We start from the raw sequence: 26,549 nt of genomic DNA, 5'->3' as shown, positions 1-26,549 counted from the left end.
TGTGACCCAGTCATACATATATACACATTTTTTTTTGTCTTTTTCTAGGGCTGCTTCCATTGGCATATGGAGGTTCCCAGGATATGGGTCTAATCAGAGCTGTAGCTGCCAGCCCACACCAGAGCCACAGCAACACAGGATCCAAGCCACATCTGCAACCTACACCACAGCTCATGGCAATGCCAGATCCTTAACCCACTGAGCAAGGCCAGGGATTGAACCCACAACTTCATGGTTCCTAGTCAAGATTCGTTAACCATTGCACCATGATGGGAACTCCTGTATATACATTCTTTATCTGAACCTATCTTCCACCATGTTCTATCCCAAGAGATTGGATATAGTTCCCTGTGCGGAACAGGAGGTCCTCATTGTGAGGCTACTTCTTATTTAAACTATCCCTTTATTGATAGTTATTGATTAGAAAAACCATCCCTTAGCTCTGAAATACACAAAAACAAGAGCATTACATTAGTAACATGAGTATACGCTGTTACCTTCTCAATTTCCACATCCACACCACTTCTGTTCCATTTTTATGGGACCTCAAATCCTTTGAAGAACAGTTTCTCATTTTTTTTTTGCACTTTACTTGCTCACCTTTTAGCCATTGCCCAGTGAAAACCATCATAACTTGAGTATCTGATTTACTATCTCTTTGTCTACCACAGATATCATGATTTTACTGAACAAATACATTTTCAACACAGTCATTTTCCTAACATTCCTAATCTTCACAGATCAAAAAACCTTTTCTTGCCTTGTTTTTTTTTAGCTTCCCACCCTCATGGTCAGAATTTAGCCAAGCATGACCCAATAGAAACATAATACAACCATACAAAACAAACGTCTAGTATACACACAGTATGAAGAAACATGTAAAATTAATTTTAATTGTATACTGTTCTTAAACCAATGTTTCCAAAATATTTTGGACGTGGCTGAATATTCCTCTGCTATTTCTTACAATATGTTTCATCCACACTAAGCCTAACAAGGAAATTTATGGTGTAGAAGTACCTTGAAACTTCAGAAATTTGAGGAAATTAAATTACAAATAGAACAAAATACATTTTCAGCCACCCTGATAAAAAAGTTTTTTTAAACAGGAATCAGCAGAGATGCAGAATGTAGAATGACACTTTTCTTTCACACGAGTAGAGAGACTAATACCTAACATGCTATTAGCAAGGGAAAATATGTTTTCTCTTTTTATCATAATACAATTATATTCTGATATGCCAGTGAAGTGCTCATTTATTTTCTTTGAAATAATTTCAATAAAAATAATTACAGAATATGGCTCTCAAAAAAGCTCCTAATATTAATGACATGAAACATGCAAATTATAACAAATTATACTTATTATCACTCCACATTTTTCACATATACTGTATTTTAATGGCATTTTTGGAAAGTTGCAGGTATGCCTTTTACCACTTTCTTCTTCTCTTAAGGTAACTGACAGCAGCAGCTTCTTTGTGCCTCTGCTTTGAAAAATTACAAAACTCCATATTGTAGCCATAATTTCCACAGGTCCATTAGCAGTATCCTTTGGCAACAAAAATTTTATGCTTTATCTTTTAAACTAAATTTGTGCTACCTTTTCTGTCAAATATACTTCAATATATCAAGATATAATATTTGACAGAAAAACCCCAACTAAATAGAGACTGTCAAAACCCCACAGTTCTGGTTTCCTAGCAGCTGTTGACCTTCATAATAAAATTGAGGGATTAAAATAAGATAAAAGAGAACACAAAAATACCAACAAAATACTATATACAGAAATAGAGGTGTCTCAATTTTAAGGAGGAAACTGCTTTTCAACATGCTATTATTGAGGATTAAAAATACATATGAAAATTCTGGAGTTCCTGCCAGGGGTTAAGAATTCAACTGAAGCAGCTTGGGTTTGATCCCTGGCCCAGTGGGTTAAAGGATCTGGCATTGCTGTGGCTGAGGCATAGGTTGCACCTACAGCTCAGATCCAGTCCCTGGCTTGGGAACTTCCATATGTTGTAGGTATGGCCATTAAAACAAACAAATGAACAAAACAAATATATAGAGAGACACACATATTATATATAATGTACTTACATGTGAAAATTCTATATAAAATGTATATGGTTATTTTATCTACCTCTAAAACTGAAAGGAAAAGGCAAATTTACAAGTGGAAGAGGATTGTCAGCTAGACACATTTTCCTTACCTTGATAATGCCTGAGGGGAAAGGAAATTGAAAAAAAATGTTTTGTCAAAATTATTTGCAAATGTGCTGTTCAATCATTATGTTGGTTTCCAAAAGAGGGAGATAAGGAGAGTTTTAATCTATGGGATGCTTCTAGCATGATGCTCTTGGGCCTCTGGCCTTCTTAGGATAAACCTGGAATTGTGATTAGGGGGCATGGCCACCGTAGTTGGCTCAAATTGGTACTCTGAGCACAAACTATGTACATTCGTTTCTTACTCCAAATCCAGTAACACCACACTGGTAGCTTATAATCACCCATAACATATTTACATCACAAAAATTAGCACATGGTATACATAAGGGCTTTTGTACAATCTCCAGAAACAGAGAGCCATTTTTTTGGGTCTTTTTGCCTTTTCTAGGGCTGCTCCCACAGCATATGGAGATTCCCAGGCTAGGGGTCTAATCAGAGCTGTAGCCACCTGCCTATGCCAGAGCCACAGCAACATGGGATCCAAGCCACGTCTGTGACCTGAACCACAGCTCATGGCAACACCGGATCCTTAATGCACTGAGCAAGGCCAGGGATCAACCCCACAGCCTCATGCTTCCTAGTTGGATTCGTTAACCTCTGCACCATGACTGGAACTCTGAGACAATTGTTAAACACATCACAGCATGTCATGTCTGTTTCCCCCTTATATTTGGTTCTAGTGTAAAGAAACATCCCTGTCTTTAAGGAGCTCCTCCCTCATTTTCATCTGAATCAAAACATACATCTTCCCTTAGGTCATTGTTTCTCACATGACATCTGGAGAATTTGCTAATCTTCCTACAGCTGATGCTTCAAATCTCCTCTGGAGCTAGCCTGCTAGAAAATGTCAGATTCATTTTTGTAGTCACTGGAGTAGAAAATGGAGATGTTTCAAGTCCAAAATTGCTCCCTTTCATTAAAAAATGATTTCCACCTGCCTCACTCAGAGACCTGTTACTTCAAATAGGGAACACGAAACAGCAAGGAAAGACCAAGGAAGTTGTACGGAGGTTTTTCAGACTCCACCCTAGTTTATCTGTAACACGTTTACACATATCTTTTGGATGATTAGGAAAAAGTTTGAAAATGGGTAACATCAGGGATTCTTGGGACCAAATCTTGACACTCTGACTCAGAGTATTTTCAACAAATAAGAAAGAATGAACACATTTAGTAGAATGTGTTCTACACTGCAATTCCCTAATTCAACCTTTGGAAACTTGAGAAACCCAAAAAAGAGTAAAAAATCTCAGGAATTAATAACAACAACAAAAGTTTTAAAAAATAAATACATCAGTAAAGTCCTCCTGGAAGCAGTATTATGAATTGGGGTGTGTTTATAAGAGTAATGCCTAAAACATGAGGCAGAGATGGCTGTCGGGCACAGCTCAGATTCCCTTAAGACAATTGTTGCCTTAACTTGCACCAACTGCATATGCCACTAGCAGCTGTGGAGTAAGATCAGGACATGGCCAAAGCCCTGCTGAGGTGAGGATTTTATAACTGAAGGTGTGAGTTGACCCCCACCAGCCTTTGGGAATTAACTGACAAAATTCATTATCTTCCTGAACTCCAGAGATTCTGACCAGGGCTGAATTCCTGACCAGATGAGTCACCTGATGAAGATGCAGAAAAGGGACATGGTTGGGGGTGGGGGGCACAAAGAGCTCAATGGATCTTCTTCCAAACGAGCAACAACAAGGAAAAACCAGGGCAAAGTTGTCAAACCAAATCCTGGAAAGATCATGGACAGCAGTGAAACAGCATGTAATAATCTGGAAACATAATTCAAGAATACCTATTGAATCTCACTAAGAGTTTGGTATTTAACCAGAGGCTGCTTTCCTCATGGCTCCCCAGAACCATGGAGTGGGAATTCTGCCCAGCTAGGCAGGGCAGACCATTAGGATTAATGCTCTCTGACTAGAGGAGGTTGATGTTATTTGGAGCAGCCTGTGAAAAAATCCATGCCCAGATCTTAAAAGCCTTGTCTAGGACCAGCCAGCTAGTTAGTGGACCAGACTGGTTAAAAGCCCCGAGAATACCTGAACAGTCAGCAAGTCTCAACACTTCAAAAAGAAAACCACCATTCATTTTGAACAGCTTCGTATTTGTTTCTTCAGCCTGTGTCTGTCTCAAACCTCTCCACACCTGCAACTCTTTGCCAATGTTCCTAAATTCAGTTCCATTCATAAAACTTCTTTCATAGAGCTCCACACTCCAAATGACATGTATATTTTCTCTCCAATCTCTATCTCCTAATGCCAACTATCTAGCCAACATTTTCCCTTGTTCTGCTTTAGTTTAGTTCCATTTTAAAGATCTTTCCCCACCCACATCATAGATAGCATCTTTACTAAGACTTTGTCTTTCCTCCTTGCCTGAATTAAAACATGGATCTTTTTCAGGCTGTAACATCTTCGATTTGTCTTCACCAGCATGATTTCCTAAGCTTATAGACGTTAGTCTGAACCGATTGGGAATTTGCACTCCAGATTACAATTTATTTTCTTGCCATAATCCTAGATGGTTTCTGTATCTATATAGATGACCATGAGAAGACATTAGTTTTATAATACCAAGACCATGTTTGGAGTTCCCACTGTGGCCCAGTGGGAGAAGAGACAGCAGCAGCCCATGTTGTTTCAGAACTGTAGTTCGATCCCCAACCATTGACCAGCACAGTGGGTTAAAGGATACAGTGTCACTTCAGCCTTGCCATAGGGCACAGCTATTGCTCAGATTCAATCCCTGGCCCCAGGGGACTTTGATATGCTGCAGGTGTGGCCATTAAAAAAAAAAAGACCATTTTAATTTCTATGCCCTGCTCTCCATTCTTTCCCAGCACTTTACCTCTTTAGATAACACTTTTGATCTTATAATAATCTGGAAATATTTTTTTTTAATTTTAACTTAATTTAAAATTTTTTAAAATTTTATTTTTTATTTTTTGCAGCCATACCTGCTACATATGGAAGTTCCCAGGCTAGTGGTCATATCAGAGCTGCAGCTGCCAGCCTACACCAAAGCTGCAGCTACACTGGATCCAAAGTTCATCTGTGGCCCATGATGCAGCTTGCAGCAACACGAGACCCTTAACCCAATGGGTGAGGCCAGGGATCTATCCTGCATCCTCATGGAGACTACACTGGGTTCTTTACCCACTGAGCCACAATGGGAACTCCATAATCTGGAACTCTTCAAATAAATAACATCCTATCCAATATTCAGACCATTTCTACCATTCTAGTTTTTCATCACTTATTTCTATCTCACTTGCTCTTTGTCTTTAAGCTTTGAACACCCTCTCTATTTCACATCCCACCTTTATATGCTCAGCCCCAGTCACTTTCCCACCAAGTAGCTTTTCTTTTCAACCATAATTTTACCTGCCCTTTCAACTACCTTATTCCTTTAAACTTTTGTGGTATTCTGTAAATATTACTAAATTGAACTTTTATTCATCATATCATTCTTTCTTTTTCCAGTCTTTTTGGAGACTTCTGGTTATTTTTTTTTAAATTACTGCATAACCACAATAGATACAGTTCAGATTGATGGTCTTCAGTCTCAGATCTGTTCTTTTTTTTGGAAACCCTTTCAAATACCCTTGATCAATTTCATTTCACATTTTATGTGGTGTTTCATTGGAAAAAAAAAATTGGTACCAACCCTAACTTTGAGCACACAAATCTTCCTCTTTGTCTCTCACAATCTTTTCCTCCCTACCTCTCTCTGGGAATTTCCAGGCCTCTTACTTCACAGAGAAAAGTCAAATAAAAAGTAAATGCCTTAATTTGTTTTTCCAAACAACAAGGAAATACTTTGTAACCATGATCTTTTTATCTTTATTTTGGTGTCAGAGGTTTCCTTCCTGTTAAAGCAAAATTCCACCCATAGTAAACTGGATCCCATTCTATTCTATATTCCTGAGAATATATTTAATCAAATGTTTCCTTTCTCTGAATTCTTTATTTTTGTTTTCTCTCTTTACTAAAACTCTCTTCTCAGTATGCAGCTTGGCTCAACTTCCTCCTACCTCACAAATAAACACAAACGATACAATTTGAGAATACCACCTCCCCATCCAGTCTGTCTTTCTCTTTAGCTATCACTTTCCATCCGTTCACTGCATTTTTTCTTAGACATAACATGTATAAAAACTATTTTTTATTAATATTTACTATATGCCTTACAATAAGAGCTATACACAATCTGAGTTTACAATGAAATACAGGGCAACTTGAAAGGAAACAGCAAGGAAAATATTTACCAAAAAGAAGCTACAGTTTTCCCAGAACTCAATCCATTCACTTTTTGTATTTATTTGAAAAATTATAAAGTGTTCTTCCTCAGCTTATATCTCCGTAGCTGACATATCAGTTTCCCCTCTCACCTTCTGAGTTAGAACAGTATCCACTGCTCACCAGTTATTTCTCTCCTGGGCCAAACATCCCAGAAGGTTGTAACTGGTCTCCAAGGTAATGAGTGTAAGAGATGCAAGACATTTTGGAGTTGAGGCAGTGAAGAAGCTGCCACAATTCTCCAGTCTTTGTTCCATATTGTAAATATCATAGGAGAAGCCTTGTACTTAGAATACAGGGCCACATTGGTGTTTTTTGTTTTTTGTTTGTTTGTTTGATTTTCAGGTTCATACTCATGGCATATGTAGGTTCCCAGGCTAGGGGTTGAATGAGAGCTGCAGTTGCCAGCCTACACCACAGCCACAGCAATGTGGGATCCAAGCAGCATCTGTGACCTGAACCAAAGCTCATGGCAACACTAGATCCTTAACCCACTGAATGAGCCCAGGGATTGAACTCACAACCTCATGGTTCTCAGTCAGATTCATCTCCACTGCACCATGATGGGAACTCCTAGAGCCACCTTGTGAAGGCCACCATGATCACTGAGTCACTGCAAGAGATGGGCATGCTGGAGAATTATCTCCCTTGCAGAGGGTTTTAGGTGAGCTGGAAGCAAGTTTTATTGTGTTAATCCAGGCTGAATGCCAGGTTCCTGTCTCTCCTGGAGGTGATACCTTTATGAACTGATACATTCTTACCTTATCCAACTTTCTCTTTAGCTCCTAACACAGTTGACTGCATCTTTGTTTCCAAGGCCTTCTTTCCTTGCCTTATTGGGAAGCCTCACATAAATGTCATAGGGTGATCAATAAATCAAAACACAAATTCATCACCTCCCCAAGCATGATCTGTTTTTCCCATTAATTATCCCTGTGTGACAAAATGCATGGCTACTCAACTAACTCCAACATCTACAAGTCAAATTTTTTCTTCCCCATCTGCCTATCCATTTCCAAAGTTCTTTAGATTATATCCCTCAATCTCTTTCAGAGCCCTGTCCTGCTGTCTTTTTCCATTGTTATTTTTACTTTTTTTTTTTAATTTTCCCACTGAGACCCTTATAACTTCTTCCAAGAGAAATGCAATCAACTCCATATCCATCTCCCTACTTAGAAGTAAGTGCATTGCCATTTGGAAAAGGCAAAGTTGGAAAAAAACAGAAAGTTGTCTCCACTGCTAGTACCTGTCCTATCCTGCCTTATAGAAAAATCAAGAAATCCCAACCCTTCTCAGGCAAAAGGAAGCTTCATGTTCTAATTTCTAGAAGATCTGTCCTATCTCCCATTGCTGTATCTTGCAGTAGGCATTTTGAGCAAATGCCAACACTTGCAGGTAGCACATTCATAGGGTGCCTTTTTTATTCACTCCAGTGGGGTGCCTGTGGATTTCCTAAATTACTGAAAATCCCAAGCTGTTGTCCAGGCCTGAATTTTCCCTGGCATCTCACATGGCCTTCAAACTTTTGGGAGGCTTCAAGGCTTCTTTGCATTTGGTTGATTCATTAGCTAGAGTTCTAGAGATCTAGAAATCTTGACTCATTAGTTTACTTGCATTTTGGTACTTCTTTTTTTTTTTTTTTTTTTTTTTTTTTTTTTTTGTCCTTTTTGCTATTTCTTGGGCCGCTCCTGCGGCATATGGAGGTTCCCAGGCTAGGGGTCTAATCGGAGCTGTAGCCACCCGCCTACGCCAGAGCCACAGCAACGCGGGATTCGAGCCGCGTCTGCAACCTACACCACAGCTCACAGCAACGCCGGATTGTTAACCCACTGAGCAAGGGCAGGGACCGAACCCGCAACCTCATGGTTCCTAGTCGGATTCGTTAACCACTGCGCCACGACGGGAACTCCCATTTTGGTACTTCTGTGTCCTACCTATAAGCTGTCTTTCTTCTTGCTCATCTCCTAGTCACGTCTCCATGTTCCCCACCTTTGTTTCTGAACAAACAATGCAAAACCACCACCTCAGTGTAGTGTAGTCGCCCCCATTTTTTTCTTAAATGTCATACCTGCAGCATTTAGGAAAACTCAGATACTGAATATATTCTTAAGTCATATTATGAGGAATCTACTACAGTTTTGTCTTGCCAAAACAGTGGCTCTGAAGGAAATAATGAGAACAACTCAGGTAGAGTATTTATAGTATGTGCAAAAGAAGGGAGCATATGTTATTTGAGATAAGGGGTATTGATGATATACATGGTATCAGGTTTGAAACAGAGTTTTCAAATATGAAGTGGATTTCACCAAGAGGATCATATTGCAAAGAATCTTAATGATTGATCAGTATTCCTATAGGCAGAGAAAAAAGGAAAGCATTCTGCTTCAGTGAGAGAAAAGAGATACAAATTAAACTCACTCACCTTGTATAGAAGGAAATGTGTATCCTAGTACGATCAGAGATCAGAACTGTATTCACCTATTCATTCCATAAATATCTATGGTTAATGCTGTAAAGACACACTATATAATCTCTGCGACTGGTAGAAGAATGAATACAAAGTACTCACTGTATACCATGAAACAAATGAAGGATAATTATTGGGAAAAAAGCAAGCATATGACACAGAATAAGGGTCAGAAAGATGTCCTGTAGGCCAAATCCATGCCACGACCTGTTTTTATAAATAAAGTTTTATTGGCACCCAACCACACCTATTTATTTCCACACTGTTTATGGCTGCTTCCTTGCTACAATGGCAGAGTTGAGTAATTCTGACAAAGGCCATGTAGGCAAAAAGCCTAAAATATTTCTGATCTGGTCTATTCCAGACAGTCTGTCAATCCTTGGAATAAAATGTAGACAGTATAGAGCAGGCCAAACTTGTGCTTTAGGGCAGGCCAAGCAATCCATTCATTTCAGTCTTTGCCTAAGTACATCACTGAAAACTTTTGATCAGTATATTGGATCCCTATAGCTACTGTAATAAATTACCACAACTTTTGTGGCTTAAGACAACTGAAGTTTATTTTCTCATAGTTCTGGAGGCCAAAAGTCCAAAATTAAGGTTTTGACAAAGCTGCACTCCCTCCAGAGGCTCCGGAATAATTCTTGGACTCTTTCAGCTTCTGGTAGCTGTCTACTTTCCATGAGCTAGTCCACATCACATCTGTCTTCAAGGCCAGCAGCCTCAAATATCTTTGTACTTCATCTTCACATCAGTTTCTCAAGTATGTGTGCATGTGAAACCTCTGTATGTCTCTCTCTTATAAGGATACATGTATGAATGTGATAAAATTTACGGCCCACATGGGTAATCCAGGCTAATCTCTCCATCTTGAGATCCTTATCCTCATTATCTCTGCAAAGCTTTGCCAAATTGGGTGACATTCACAATGTTAACATTCAAATTAGGATGAAGACCTCTGGGAGCATGTGTGTGTTTGAGGAAGGGGGCAGGTTTTAGTCTAATAAAATCAGTAACTTGAGAAAATTAACATTTTAATCCGGTAACCAAGTACAGTACTGATTACAGTGAAATGACCCTGGGAAAAAGAAAAAGGAAAGATAGACTGATTTTAATATGTACAGTGAATTGACTAGTGCTTGAAATATGGTATTGAAAAGGTGAATAAAATGGATAGATACATGTGTAACAAATAAGAAAAAATATAACATTGTATATTTTAATATCATTTGAGATCTAAAAGTATCATCCAATTAAATTAATTACCTAATCAAGAGATTTGGGGTTCTTTTTTTTTTTTGGTCTTTCTTTTTAGGGCTGCATCTGTGGCATATGGAGGTTCCCAGGCTAGGGGTCTAATTGGAGCTGAAGCTGCCGGCCTACGCCACAGCCACAGCAATGCCAGATCTGAACCACATCTGTGACCAACACCATAGCTCATGGCAATGCCAGATCCCCAACCCACTGAGCAAGGCCAGGGATCAACTCTGCAACCTCCTGGTTCCTAGTCGGATTCACTTCCACTGTGCCATGACAGGAACTCCTCAAGAGATTTTCAAATCTACTCACTGTCTAAATTTGCCTTCCTATCTTAACAATTACTGTAAAAATAATTGTTACTGAGGTGAGCGAGTTACCAGTGAGGATTATGGAGATTAAAAAAAAAAAAGGAACAAAACAGTTTGAGATCCATTATGTTAACCAAGTCTTCACTCTATCAGAATGATATAGGTAGATAGGTCCTAAAGAATGGAATCATCAGAAGAGAAATCTATGGCTTAGGCAGCTTAAACAACATTCCTCAAGTTTTTATGTCCACACACAGGTTTTCTGCTTCACAAAAATATTTGGTGGTGCCATAAAATAAAATCACTGAGTTACCGTTCCTTCTGGTCCACAGAAATGCCCCAGATTCTGATATAGCTTAGTCCTGCAACTGGTTGATTGACTAGCTGAGGGACTGAAACACTCCCACTTGGAGTTGATTTAGAGACAAAATTCTGGATGTGGAGACGAAGTTGTTAGGGAAAATGTTAACCTGTGTTCCTTAGATGATCTGAGTGTACTGTGCATATGGAAATGATATGAAGCATTGTGGGCTGGAGGATAGTGTTAACCAACCTCCATATAGATGTCTGTGATTCTCTTCTTCATTTTCACACCCTGCATGTGTTTCACACCCTGGGTCCTGCCTGTGTTGTACTAGAGTTTCTCTATATGAACAACATATGGCAGAATGGTCTTATGTTACTTCCAAAATTAAGTTATTAAAAATTGTGACCTCTGTCTTATTTTTTCTCTTTTCTGTGTTTTTTTTGTTTGTTTGTTTTTTTAGGGCCATATTAGTGGCATATGGAAGTTCCAAGGATAGGGGTAGAATAAGAGCTACAGCTGCCAGGCTATGCCACAGCAACATGGCATGTGAGCCATGTCCACAACCACACCACAGCTCATAGCAACCCCGGATCCCCAACCTACTGAGCAAGGCCAGGGATCAATCCTGCATCCTCATGGACACTAGTCATATTAATTTCTGCTGCACCACAATGGGAACTCCTTCTCTCTCTCTTTCTTAGGTTACACACTCTGGAGAAACTAGCTGCTATGTTCCGAGCAAACCATTGGGAGGACCAGCTTCCAGGGAACTAAGGACTCAGACCAACAGCCCCTGGGTGAGCTCAGAAGCAAATTCTTTAGCCCATGCCTTCAGATGTTTTTAACCCTGGTTCTCAGTTTACCTGAAACCTCGTGAGGCCCAGTTAAGCCATTTATGAATTTGAGGCTCTCAGAAAATGACAAGTGGGATGATAAATATTTGTTATTTTATACTGCCAAGATTCACATAATTTTCCTATGTGGTAATACATAACTAAAATTTTGGAAAAAATACATGTATGTATATACAAATGCATTTATACGTATACATATTAACACAAAAATTTTAACTAGCCCACATCAGTTTAAAGTTATAGAAAACAATCCTCAGTGAAATATTAGCAAACCAAATCCAACTACATAATCAAAGGAATGAAAGAAGACATATAGATGGCCAATAAACACAGGAAAAGATGCTCAATGCCAATATGTGTTAGAGCACTGTAAATCAAAACTACAGTGGGGTACCACCTCATACCAATCAGAATGGCCATCATTAACAAGTCAACAAATAACAAAAGCTGGAGAGGGTGTGGGGAAAAGGGAACCCCCCTACACTGTTGGTGGGAATGTAGGTTGGTACAACCACTATGGAAAACAGTATGGAGCATTCTCAGAAAACTATATATAGAATTCCTTAAGAAGATGTGGTACATACACACAATAGAATACAACTCAACCATAAAAAATAAGTAAATAATGCCATTTGCAGCAAGATGGATGCAACTAGAGATTCACATACTAAGTGAAGTAAGTCAGAAAGAGAAAGAAAGATACCATATGGTAACATGCATATGTAAATTTTTTTTTTTTTTTGTCTTTTTGTCTTTTTTTGTCTTTTGTTGTTGTTGTTGTTGTTGCTATTTCTTGGGCCGCTCCCGCGGCATATGGAGGTTCCCAGGCTAGGGGTTGAATCGGAGCTGCAGCCACCGGCCTACGCCAGAGCCACAGCAACGCAGGATCCGAGCCGCGTCTGCAACCTACACCAGAGCTCACGGCAACGCCGGATCGTTAACCCACTGAGCAAGGGCAGGGACCGAACCCGCAACCTCATGGTTCCTAGTCGGATTCGTTAACCACTGCGCCACGACGGGAACTCCTGTAAATTTAAAATATTCTGAATTATGGCACAAATTTCCCTACTATGGAACAGAAACAGATACACAGACATAGAGAACCAACTCATGATTGCCAAGGGGGAGGGAGAGGGAGTGGGATAAACTGGGAGTTTGGGGTTAGCAGATGCAAACTTACATTTAGAATGGAAGAGCAATGAGGTCTTACTGTACAGCAGAGGGAACAGTATCCAATCTCTTGTTATAGAACATGATGGAAGATAGTATGAGAAAAATAGAATACGTGTGTATACGTATATGACTGGATCACTAGGCTGTGCAGCAGAAACTGACACAACACTATAAATCAGTAATTTAAAAAGTTAAAAAATTAAGTTATATAAAAGTAAGAATGCATAAAAGGATAGGAATAGTTCAGAAAGGATGTATAATACAGACTTGCTTGGTTTTCTAAATGTTTAAACATACTATAAAATCACAGTATTTAAAGCAGCATGATTCTGATACATGAATAGAAAGAGCAGTGGGCAGGATATCTGCTCAAGAGTGGGATTGCTGGGTCATATGGTAGTTCTATATTTACTTTTCTGAGGTACCTCCATACTGCTTGTGGTTTCCAAGGGGGAGGGGGAGGGAGTGGGATGGACTAGAAATCTGGGTTTAATAGTTGCAAACTATTGCCTTTGGAATGGATAAGCAGGGAGATCCTTCTATATAGCACTGGGAACTATAGCTGGTCAATTATAATGGAGCATGATGGAGGATAATGTGAGAAAAAGAATGTACATATGTATATGTGACTAGGTCTCTTTTCTGTACTGTAGAAAGTTGACAGAACTTTGTAAACCAGCTATAATGGAAAAAATAAAAATCACTACAAAAAAAGAACACAAATAAATGTTGGCAGAGATGTGAAGAAAAGACCACCACATACACTGGTGGTGGGAGCACTATTTGGTTCAGCCACTGTGGGAAACAGTACATAAATTTCTAAAAAACAATAAATAACCTACCAAATGACCCAGCAATTCTGGAGAAAATAAAAGTATATATCTGGAGAAAATAAAAACACTAAGTTGAAAAGACAGATGCACCCCACTGTTCACAGCAGCATTACTTATAATTGCCATATATGGAAGTGACCTCAGTGTCTCTCAGCAGATGCATAGATAAAGAAGATAGTACACACACACACACACACACACACAGGAATACTACTCATCCATAAAAAAGAATGATTTTTTGCCATTTGCAGAAACATGGATAAACTTGGAGGGGTTTTATGCTTAGTGAAATAAGTTGGAAAAAGACCAATACTGCATGATGGCACTTATATGTGGAATCTAAAAGATACAACAAATTCATGAATATAACAAAAAGAAGCAGACTCATAGATATAAAGAACCAAGTAGTGGTTACTAGCAGGGAGAGGGAAGAGAAGAGGGACAGTGTAAGGGCAGGGGATTAAGAGGTACAAAATATTGTGTATAAAATAAGCTATGAGGATGCACCATATGATGAACATAGGCATGTTTTATAAATATAAATGGAATATAACTTTTAAAATCATAAATCACTATATTGTACACCTGTAACATATAATATCATACATCAATTATACTTCAATAAAAATAAAAATAAAGAATTCTTATCAAAACTAAAGTATACCTTTTGGTCTCAAAATTCCATATTTAGTTAATTTCCTAAAGATATAATTGAAACTTTACAAAATAATGTATACATGATACTGTTAATAGGTAGTTTATTTCCTTCTGAAAAATAATGGAAGCTTTGTGGTAACTAGAGCTCCATGAATCATATCCATTCATGAAACATCTCCATATGCATTGAGGAGAATGAGGAAACTACATCTGTCCTGCTGTGGAAAAAAATCTTAAAGAGAGTATTAAGTACAAAGAGCAAATGTAGAACAGAGTTTTATATGACTTGCCCAAAACAACAATAAAACTATAATTATGAATGGGCACTGTGTGTGTAATGTATGGGGTAATCTCAAAGGATAGAAAGAAGTGGATTATTAGGAGCTGTCTCTGGGGAGGAACCTAAGGATTTAGGGATGAAATTCAAGAGAAATATATTTCAGTACTGGTGAATTTTGTACATGAGCCTTATCTATTAAAACAGCATGAATTGTTTAATCTACAAAGTAGGATATGTAGGGTTTGCATATAAAGTACCCAAAGTACATAATGCTCAACTATTAAATAAGCATGGGGTTTCATATTTTACAGCCATCTTAAAATTTTTTAACAAAAATATATTTCTATGTTCATTAAGGTACAGGTGCATGTCATAAGTCTTTTCAGGGCAGAAAAGATTAAGGATGTGGCTCACCAAGAACAATTTTTCACGTGAAAAATTAAATTGTCAATATTAGCATAATTTTTTCACTTTTAAAAGGAAAAAGAATAACTACTTTGATTACTGATTAATGAAAGAAAAAGTCTTTGCTCCAAATTGAGAAGTTATGTGTTATTATCATCTTATACTTCAGGAAGAAGAAATGAAATGAGGGAAACAAGGGGCAGAAATGAGAATTTACTCCTTAAACGTGGCTGGCAGCTTGGATTGTTTAATGCCATCACAGTGTATTATAATCTACAGGATTGTTAATTAATTTGAACATTTTACACTAGCCTTTTAAACTATGCATTTGAAAACGCATTCCAGTGACTTCGATTTCAGACATGTTACTTACATTTTAGCTTTTTCATCAGCATTAGAGCATAGAGGATACTAAGGTCTTTGGGAAATTCATTCTATACACTTATTTCCTAGATGCCACAAAATGGAAGAAAGAATTTTTAAAATGTAGGGCTTATAGCTACTGAAAGAAATTCAACAATTTTCCTTTAAAAGAGCATCTTCAAAATGTTCTTGCTTGCAAGACTGCTGCAAATTCCACTAAAATTATTAGGTGGGAAATTTAGCCTAATGTCAAATGATGAAATCTGAAAGTGCATGAACAGCTTTCCATGAAGACTAACTATAGCTGCAGTGAAATGAATCATAAACTGAACTCAATTTTTATCCATAAAGTTGGAAAGAAAAAGCAGAAAGAGGTGAATAATAAGTGCCATTTACAGAGAACCACATAACTATAAAATTAGTGTGTCAGATGGTCCCATGATGACATCTAAAGGCAAATCACACTGAGAAGTATTTGTATGGAAGAGCTAAATTTCCCCTACCTTTGCCATTTTTACTCCACTCCCTCGTATTCTCTGCATTCTGCTTTCTGATTGACATCTTTAGGATAGTCTCTTCAAGTGTATATCTGTTGAAATACAAGAAAAAAAAAACAAAAAACCTCACTTCATAATATAGCTATTCACCTGGTTTCCTTCTTCACAGTTTCACAGAACTAACTGAGTGTGGCACCCCTCTTCTGATTGAAAGAAACTGCCTGCTGTCAGCATGATGTCACTCCTTACAAAATTGCCATTGTGGGTTTTGCCTGTCTCTCTCAGGATAAGATGCCCTATCCTGAAGCAGGCCATGCCAGAAAATCCATTTTGATAATATGTTCAAAAATGGGTGGTCTTTCTTTGAAAGTAGGAGGCCTGGCAGAGTTATATGAAAACATAATTCCTTTAGAAAGACTGTATACATTAGGACACTATTTTTGGAGTTCACAATATTATATGTAAAAATATTCATGCAAGTCTGGGGAGGGGGAAGCGCCCGGCAGCCACCTCCGCCACTGCAGCTACAGCCCCCGATGTCGCCACAGTAATCGCAGCCAAGGCAGCACCCACACCCTCTCCGGCTGCAGCATCAGCACCGCCGAGCTGAGTACGGAGCCCGCCGCCCTGCAGAGAGAGGACAAGATGGCGGAGGAGTAGGGAGACACGCTCGCCCTCTCCCACAAACACAACAAAAAAAGCACATTTACAGAATAAATGACTCGCACAGAACAACAACCAATCGCTGGCAGAGGAACCTAAACTCCAATAACGGCAAGAAGTGCGTGACATTACTGGGCAGAATGGGAGAAAAGAGCAGAGTGAGAGAAGGTGAATCCGAGCGGGATGGGCTCTCCCGAAAGGGAACTGCAGAGGAGAAAGGGATCCCGCACCCTGGAAAGTCACCTACATGGGGGAAAGATCAAACGAACTGGAGGAATCTCCAGATGCAGAGAAGAGTGTAGCAGTAAGTTGGAGTATGGAAAAGCCGATCAAGAACCGAACGGACCATCTGAACTATGGGCACAGTCACCAAAAATTGAGACGCCTGGGTGGGGGCTGGGCACCGAATCCTCGGCTCCAGAGGTTAGTCCCCGAGAAAGGGCCGGGGGACGCCTGGATGGGGGCTGGGCACCAAGATCTTGCCTCTGAAGGTTAGTCCCCAAGAAAGGGCCCAGGAATGCCTGGGTAGGGGCTGGGCACCGAGATCTCACCTCCAGAGGTTAGCCCCCGGGAAAGGGATGGGGGACGCCTGGATGGGAACTGGGCACTGAGATCTCGGCTCCAGAGGTTAGATCCAGAGAACGGGCTGGGGGGGCGTGGTGGGGTGGAGCAGAAACTGCTTGGGAGGTCTAGAAACCATTTGACGGGGCAGAGACTGCCTGGGAGACTAGAAAACAAAGCTGTCGCAGAGGAAGGGAGCAATACTCTACGGGCGGGGAAGTGGAAAGCCGCATCAGAGGGAACCTGGGAGAAGAGAAGAGCCTGGTCTGCGCCCATGCAAGGGAGGGGAGAGAAGAAGGGGTGGGTCCCCATAGAATACCCCCCACGCCACAGCAAGCTTACAGGCCCACTAGCTAGCTGAAAGCTGTGCTTCCCAGTGCATTCCCTCCCCCCACCCCCTCCACCCCCTACGCTCTCACTGGACCTGGGGCTGCCTGCCATCCAGGAGGGCTGGCCTCAACAATTGCCTGAAGCCTACCACCGCAGGGGCTGTCCCTGCACAGGCCTGCTTGTCCTTTGGAGGGGCTACACCCCCACAGAGCAGCACCAAACACCACCAGCCCCCGAGAAAAGGCCTGCAGCCCAGAAAAGCTAGAACAAGCCTAGCCAGGCCATGAATAGATCTGCCTAATTCTCAGACGGTTTTTCTGAGTCGGGCTGCCCCGGGGAGGAGCCTCTTGGATTTCCAGCGGCCCTGCTACCCACCCAAGCCCCCAGGGGGTGCTGAGACCTAGTGGATCAGCTGCATAGGACTGCCAGCTCCAGGCAGGACCCTCTGCAGCCCAGAAAAGCTGCAACAAGCCTGGCCGAGTCAGGAAAAGACCTCAGATGGTCTTTCTGAGTTGGGCTGCCCTGGGGAGGAGCCTCTTGGGATTCCACCGGCCCTGCTACCCGCCCAAGCCCCCAGGGGGTGCCCCACTCAAGCAGAATAGCTGATCAGCACCACCAGCCCCCTGGAAGAGCCCCTGCAGCCCAGAAAAGCTGCAACAAGCTCAGCCAGACTGTGAAAAGATCCGCCTATATTCTCAGGCCGTCCTTCTGAGTTGGGCTTCCCTAGGGAAAAGCCTTTTAGGTTCTCTGTGACCCAGATAGCTGCTCCAGCCCCCAGGGGGTGCTGCACTCCTGAGGAACAGCTGCCCAACACCGCCAACCGCCCGCAAGAACTCCACAGCCTAAAAACACCAGAGCAAGCTCTGCATGACCAAGTGAAAGCTGCTACCATCGTGGTGTGGACCTCCCAGTCCTGTCTGCCCTCAGGAAGCCCTCCTTTGCTTCAAAGAAACACTGTTAGCCCCATCAACACTCCAAAAAAGCCACACTGCCTCAAAAAAGATTGACCAACAACGCCAGCCCTCAGGAAATATTTATTCCATGGCAGTGACAAGGCAAACACTGCCCGATAACGGAGAGTACAACTCCCTCAGGAGAAAGAAAACAACAAGCAAGATGAAGAAGCTGAGAAAACACCCCCCAGTCAAACCAACAGGAGAACTCACCTAAAACAGTCAACAATGAAACACATCTCTGCAGTCAGACAGACCTGGAGTTCAAAAGAGAAATAGTGAAAATACTGAAGGAATTAAGAGAAGATATGAACAGTAATGCAGATACCCTCAGAAAGGAACTAGAACATATAAGGAGGAGCCAAGAAAAACTAGAACATTCATTTGCAGAGATGCAAACTGAACGAGGGGCAGTAAAAACCAGAATGAATAATGCAGAAGAATGAATCAGTGATATGGAAGATAGAATAATGGAAATCACTCAATCTGGTCAACAGACAGAAAACAGAATCAAAAAACTGGAAAGCAATATAAGAGACCTATGGGATAATATAAAGCGGGCCAATCTACGCATAATAAGAATTCCAGAAGGAATAGAAAAAGATAAGGGGATGGAAAATATATTTGAAGAAATTATCGATAGAAACTTCCCAAATCTAAAGGATACTGGGTTCAAGATACAAGAAGCACAGAGGGCCCCAAACAAACTGAACCCAAACAGACCCACACCAAGACACATCATAGTAAAAATGGCAAAAGCTAGTGATAAAGAGAGGATCCTAAAGGCAGCAAGAGAAAACCAGAATGTTACCTACAAGGGAACCCCCATAAGAATATCAGCCTATTTCTCTACAGAAACACCACAGGCCTGGAGGAAATGGCAAGAGATATTTAAAGTGCTCAAAGGAAAAAATATGCAACCTAGAATACTCTATCCAGCAAGAATATCATTTAAAATAGAAGGGGAAATAAAAATTTTTCCCAACAAACAAAACCTTAAAGAATACAGCAACACAAAACCTAGGTTAAAGGAAATATTGAAAGGGCTTCTCTAAACCAAAAAGAAAGGAAGGAAAGGGAAGAAAAAAGAAAAGAAAAAAAAAGAAGAAGAGGAAGAACTAGGACTGAGGAAAACGCAATCAGACAGCAGTCACTCAAATAAGCCAGCATACAGATTTAATCATGAACATGCTTCAAACAAAATAAAATTAAAACGAAAAAAATAAAAAAGAGTCATCAAAACCATAAATGTGGACAAGGGATGTTAGGAAGTAAATAACCCTTTTTCGTTATTAGTTTGTATGTTTCCCTTCTTAAATTTAATATAGCAATGAAGTGTTTGAACTTACAGGACCATCAGGCTAAAACACACAATTATGGGTAGGGGTTAGCATATTTAAAAAACAGGGCAACCACAAGCCAAAACCAAATATTGCATTTGCAAAAAATGAAAAAAAAAATACACTCAAGCAGATAATAACAGGAGACCATCCAACCAAAAAAAAAAAAAAAAGAAAGGAAGAATGGAGATCCATAGAATCAACTGGAACACGAGGTTCAAATGGCAATAAATAATCATCTATCAACTATCACCTTAAATGTCAATGGACTGAATGCCCCAATCAAAAGACACAGAGTGGCGGAGTGGATAAAAAGGCAAAAACCTTCAATATGCTGCCTACAAGAAACTCACCTTAGGACCAAAGATACATATAGATTGAAAGTGAAAGGGTGGGGAAAAATATTTCACGCCAATAGACAAGACAGAAAAGCAGGAGTCACAATGCTCATATCAGACAAAATAGACTTTAAAACAAAAGACATAAAGAAAGACAAAGAAGGACACTACTTAATGATTAAGGCATCCATCCAAGGAGAGGATGTTACTATCGTAACATATATAGGAGCACCCAGATACATATGTCAAATATTAACAGACATAAAGGGAGATATTGATGAGAATACAATCATAGTAGGAGACCTTAATGCCCCCCCTCACATCAATGGACAGATCCTCTAGACAGAAAACCAATAAAGCAACAGAGATCCTAAAGGAAACAATAGAAAAGTTAGACTTCATTGATATCTTCAGGACACTACAGCCAAAAAAAGCAGAATACACATTCTTCTCAAATGCTCATGGAACATTCTCAAGAATCAACCACATATTGGGACACAAAGCGAATCTCAATAAATTTAGGAGCGTAGAAATTATCTCAAGTATCTTCTCTGACCACAATGCCATGAAATTAGAAACCAACCATGGGAAAAGGAAAGAGAAAAAACCTACTCCATGGAGACTCAACAACATGCTACTAAAAAACCAATGAGTCAATGAGGAAATCAAGAAGGAAATGAAAAACTACCTTGAAACAAATGATAATGAAGACACAACCTCTCAAAATCTTTGGGATGCTGCGAAAGCAGTGCTCAGAGGGAAATTTATAGCAATACAGGCCTTTCTCAAAAAAGAAGAAAGATCCCAAATTGACAACTTAACCCTCCACCTAAACGAATTAGAAAAAGAAGAAGAAAAAAGTCCTAAAGTCAGCAGAAGGAAGGAAATTATAAAGATCAAAGAAGAAATCAATAAAATAGAGACTCAAAAAACAATAGAGAAAATTAATAAAACCAAGAGCTGGTTCTTTGAAAAGGTGAACAAAATTGACAAACCCCTGGCCAGACTCACTAAAAAGAGGAGAGAAAGAACCCAAATCACCAAAATTATACATGAAAAAGGAGAAATCACAACGGATACAGCAGAAATCCAAAAAACCATAAGAGAATACTATGAACAACTATACGGCAACAAGTTTGACAATCTGGAAGAAATGGACAATTTTCTAGAATCTGACAGCCTGCCAAAACTGAATCAAGCAGAAACAGACCAACTGAACAGACCCATCACTAGAAATGAAATTGAAGAGGTCATAAAATCACTCCCTACAAATAAAAGTCCAGGACCAGATGGCTTCACAGGTGAATTTTATCAAACATATAAAGAGGATCTGCTGCCCATCCTCCTTAAACTCTTTCAAAAGGTTGAAGAAGAAGGAATACTCCCAAAGACATTCTATGATGCCACCATCACCCTCATTCCAAAACCAGGCAGAGATACCACCAAAAAAGAAAACTATCGGCCAATATCTTTGATGAATATAGATGCAAAAATTCTCAACAAAATCTTAGCCAACCGAATCCAACAACATACCAAAAAAATTATACACCATGACCAGGTTGGGTTCATCCCAGGTTCCCAAGGATGGTACAACATACACAAATCAATCAGCATCATACACCACATTAACAAAAAAAAGTCAAAAATCATATGATCATCTCAATAGATGCAGAAAAAGCATTTGACAAAGTTCAACATCCATTCATGATCAAGACCCTCGCCAAAGTGGGTATAGAGGGAACATTCCTAAATATAATCAAAGCCATTTATGAGAAACCCACAGCAAATATAATCCTCAATGGGAAAAACTGAAAGCCTTCTCACTCAAATCTGGAACAAGACAGGGATGCCCACTCTCACCACTGCTCTTCAACATCGTTTTGGAAGTCCTGGCCACAGCAATTAGACAAACAAAAGAAATAAAAGGCATCCATATAGGAAGAGAAGAGATCAAACTGTCACTGTATGCAGATGACATGATTCTATACCTAGAAAACCCTAAGGACTCAACCCCAAAACTCCTTGAACTGATTAATAAATTCAGCAAAGTGGCAGGATAGAAGATTAACATTCAGAAGTCAGTGGCATTTCTGTATACCAGCAATGAAACATTAGAAAAGGAATACAAAAATACGATACCTTTTAAAATTGTACCTCACAAAATCAAATACCTCGGAATACACCTGACCAAAGAGGTAAAGGACCTATATGCCGAGAATTATAAAACCTTAATCAAAGAAATCAAAGAAGATGTAAAGAAATGGAAAGATATTCCATGTTCCTGGATTGGGAAAATCAATATTGAGAAAATGGCCATCCTACCCAAAGCAATCTACAGATTCAATGCAATCCCTATCAAATGACCCATGACATTTTTCACAGAACTAGAACAAACAATCCAAACATTTATATGGAACCACAAAAGTCCCAGAATCGCCAAAGCAATCCTGAGAAACAAAAACCAAGCAGGAGGCATAACTCTCCCAGACTCCAAGAAACACTACAAAGCCACAGTCATCAAAACAGTGTGGTACTGGGATCAAAACAGACAGACAGACCAATGGAACAGAATAGAGAATCCGGAAATAAACCCTGACACCTATGATCAATTGATCTTTGACAAGGGAGGCAAGAACATCAAATGGGAAAAAGAAAGTCTATTCAGCAAGCATTGCTGGGAAACCTGGACAGCTGCATGCAAAGCAAGGAAATTAGAACACACCCTCACACCATGCACAAAAATAAACTCCAAATGGCTGAAAGACTTAAATATACGACAGGACACCATCAAACTCCTAGAAGAAAACATAGGCAAAACACTCTCTGACATCAACATCATGAATATTTGCTCAGGTCAGTCTCCCAAAGCAATAGAAACTAGAGCAAAAATAAACCCATGGGACCTCACCAAACTGACAAGCTTTTGCACAGCAAAGGAAACCAAAAAGAAAACAAAAAGACAACTTACAGAATGGGAGAAAACAGTTTCAAATGACGCAACTGACAAGGGCTTAATCTCTAGAATATATAAGCAACTTATACAACTCAACAGCAAAAAAAGCCGATCAATCAATGGAAAAATGGGCAAAAGACCTGAACAGTCATTTCTCCAAAGAAGATATACAGATGGCCAACAAACACATGAAAAAATGCTCGACATCGCTGATTATAAGAGAAATGCAAATCAAAACTACCATGAGATATCACCTCACACCAGTCAGAATGGCCATCATTAATAAATCCACAAATAGCAAGTGCTGGAGGGGCTGTGGAGAAAAGGGAACCCTCCTGCACTGTTGGTGGGAATGTCAACTGCTACAGACACTATGGAGAACAGTTTGTAGATACCTTAGAAATCTATACATAGAACTTCCATATGACCCTGCAATCCCACTCTTGGGCATCTATCCGGACAAAGCTCTACTTAAAAGAGACACGTGCACCCGCATGTTCATTGCAGCACTGGTCACAATAGCCAGGACATGGAAACAACCCAAATGTCCATCGACAGATGATTGGATTCGGAAGAGGTGGTATATATACACAATGGAATACTACTCAGCCATAAAAAAAGAATGACATCATGCCATTTGCAGCAACATGGATGGAACTAGAGAATCTCATCCTGAGTGAAATGAATCAGAAAGACAAAGACAAATACCATATGATATCACTTCTAACTGGAATCTAATAACCAGCACAAATGAACATCTCCTCAGAAAAGAAAATCATGGACTTGGAGAAGAGACTTGTGGTTGCCTGATGGGAGGGGGAGGGAGTGGGAGGGATCGGGAGCTTGGGCTTATCAGACACAACCTAGAATAGATTTACAAGGAGATCCTGCTGAATAGCATTGAGAACTATGTCTAGATACTCATGTTGCAACAGAAGAAAGGGTGGGGGAAAAACTGTAATTGTAATGTATACATGTAAGTATAACCTGACCCCCTTGCTGTACAGTGGGAAAATAAAAAAAATAAATAAATAAAAATAAAAATAAAAATAACACCCACAATTTTTTCTTAATCTATGCCCTCCCCCATTCATATGACAGTGTATCTCTTTCTGTCAGGTACTTGAACTTCTAGAAAATTCTTTAAAAATGTAGTGATCATCCTCTATTTCTCCATTCTGAATTCATTTGGTACTCACTGCCACATAGCTTCCATTTGATAAAAATAATCCTTAATAATGATCCTCTATGTTATCATCCCTTTCCTGCAAATTTTTCCCTGACACTTACATGCATGTTCAGAGAATACAGAGTATTATATTTAAGATAACTTTCTCTCAGCCTGTTAAAGCACTTTCTTTTTTCTTACTTCTCACATTTCTGTTAGGAAAACTAAAACTTGATATTATGACTATTTACTATATGTAGTGATCGATCCCCTTGGCCAGCCTGGCCAGTATTGGTCTACCGCCATGGCCACAGGGTCTGTGACAACCCCACAATGAGCAAGTCTACTGGCACCATTTGTTCAAGAGCATTTCTCTATTTATGTCTCTGTGTCACATTTAAGGAATGCTCAAACTATTTCAAAATCCTCCTTATTATATTTAAATTAACAGGGATCTTTGATGTGGCAATTGCAAAAAAATGACAACTCTCTGAAGGGTTACATGATGTTTAGCATTTTCTATCAACAAATTACTTTTCATAAAGGTATGCACATTTTCCAGACATAATACCATTGCATATTTAATAGAATGCAGTGGTATCAACACAATTTTCATATACATTGGGAAATCAAAAATTCCTGTGCCTTGCTTTATTGCAATATTCACCTACTGTAGTGGTCTGGAGCCAAACCAACCTAGTCTCCAAGGTATACCTTTAAATTAATTCCTCTATATCTCTAGCTATCTGCTACTTATACTAATGGACTGATTACCTAAGTTGAAGATCCAATTTTTCTGAAATTTTCCATATTCTAAATAGTTTTATGTTCTGGAAGATGAGGCACAAGATTAATTTCCAAAACTTCTGGTTAAATATTATTTTTATAGTATTTTAATTACAAAGCTATCCTCTCATGTTCTGATTGTTCCTTTTCATAGCATCACCTTCCTCTCACATATTTCTCAGACTTGACCTGAGGTCTGACAAGATTAAAATCCCACTGTTCTACCCCCAGTGCTCATCTCCCTGTTAGTCCTTCCTGCTTCCTTCAAATTTATTTTGATTGTTGACTTGCTCTTCGTCATTCATGCAAGATTTTTCTTCATATATAATGGTTACTTCTGTTTAAAAATAAAAAGTGAGGCATTACCAATCTCTCAGCCAATGTCACACTGCCACAAGCATATGACTCCTTAAAAACACTGTTGTTTGAAGTTCCTCTGTGGCTCAGCAGGTTGAGAACTCGACACATAGTGCCTGTGAGGATGAGGGTCCAATCCCTGGCCTCACTCAGTGGGTTAAGGATCCAGTATCACCAAAAGCTGTGGTGTAGGTTGCAAATACAGCAGGAATACCATGTGGCTGTGGCTGTGGCATAGGCCTGCAGCTGAAGCTCCAAATCGACCCTGGCTTGGGAACTTTCATATGCTGCAGGTGCAGCTGTAAAAAGAAAAAAATAATCATTGTTTTCAGCCTATAGGAGACAAATGCTTGCAGTGTGCAGTTACTTCTCTTCATTTCTTCTCTTCCCCCATTGTTACTGATGCCAAATTAGCACATATCTTAATTTCCCTGACTTTAGTTTCTTCCAGACATGTCTGATGAAAGATGGAAAATGAAACATAACTTTTTAATGTTTTTTGGGGGGGATTTCATTGCCTTCAAAGAGAGATTACAGCTTTGAAAATAATATTTTCATTGTTTATGACTGTAAAGATTTATGTAAATAAATAAATAACATATACATACATGAGACTTATTTTAATACCAGTTGTGCTCATAAGACTTATATTGTTTTGACAGTTGCCTTAGCAAACATTGTAACTAAATCAAGAAAATTGATTTCAAGCTAAAATATGTTGAATTTGTCTTTACCTATAAATATTTGGGAGGAAAGGAGACAGGATGACTAATTATAAAATATTTATTGAATACTTTAGAGAAACTTGAAGTTAATTTAAGGTCAGCTGAAAGATTTTCAATGCTTCGTGCAAGTGAAAAACCCTTTACTTAGAGGAAAATGGGAATGAGTTCAAACTTTCTTGAACAGCATTTATTTTTGTATGGGCAAACAATTTTATAAAGCACTTCATAGGAGAACAGAAAACATTATTAATTGCATTTTTATGTCTATCGTAACATGTGTAACCTGATGGATAAAACTGATGATAGAAGCATAGTGTTTTTTCTTTTGCATTCACTAGAGACTCTGAATAAGTGAAGTTTATAATTATATATTCCATTTCAGGGAACTTATACCAAATTTCATTATTCTAGATTTCTAAAGAAGCCATAGTTGCTGTA

General features: G+C 39.4%; 1 long non-coding RNA gene across 3 annotated transcripts in view; it reads right to left on the bottom strand.

Moving 5' to 3' along the window:
- The window catches only part of LOC102157759 (uncharacterized), a 215,586-nt gene that overhangs the window by 176,121 nt on the left and 12,916 nt on the right, over positions 1-26,549 (bottom strand). For all 3 annotated transcript variants that reach the window (XR_014840481.1, XR_014840480.1, XR_014840482.1), the window contains exon 2: positions 15,944-16,029. This is a non-coding gene — a long non-coding RNA (uncharacterized LOC102157759). The remainder of the gene's footprint in view (positions 1-15,943; positions 16,030-26,549) is intronic.

Source organism: Sus scrofa, chromosome 3 (assembly GCF_054392235.1).
Source record: "Sus scrofa isolate SSC_HxYL_T2T_F1_AM1 chromosome 3, Sscrofa_HxYL_maternal_Yorkshire_Landrace_v2.0, whole genome shotgun sequence".
NCBI lineage: Eukaryota > Metazoa > Chordata > Mammalia > Artiodactyla > Suidae > Sus > Sus scrofa.
The sequence above is the reverse complement of the archived record's forward strand: the minus strand, read 5'-3'. Positions and strand labels throughout refer to the sequence as shown.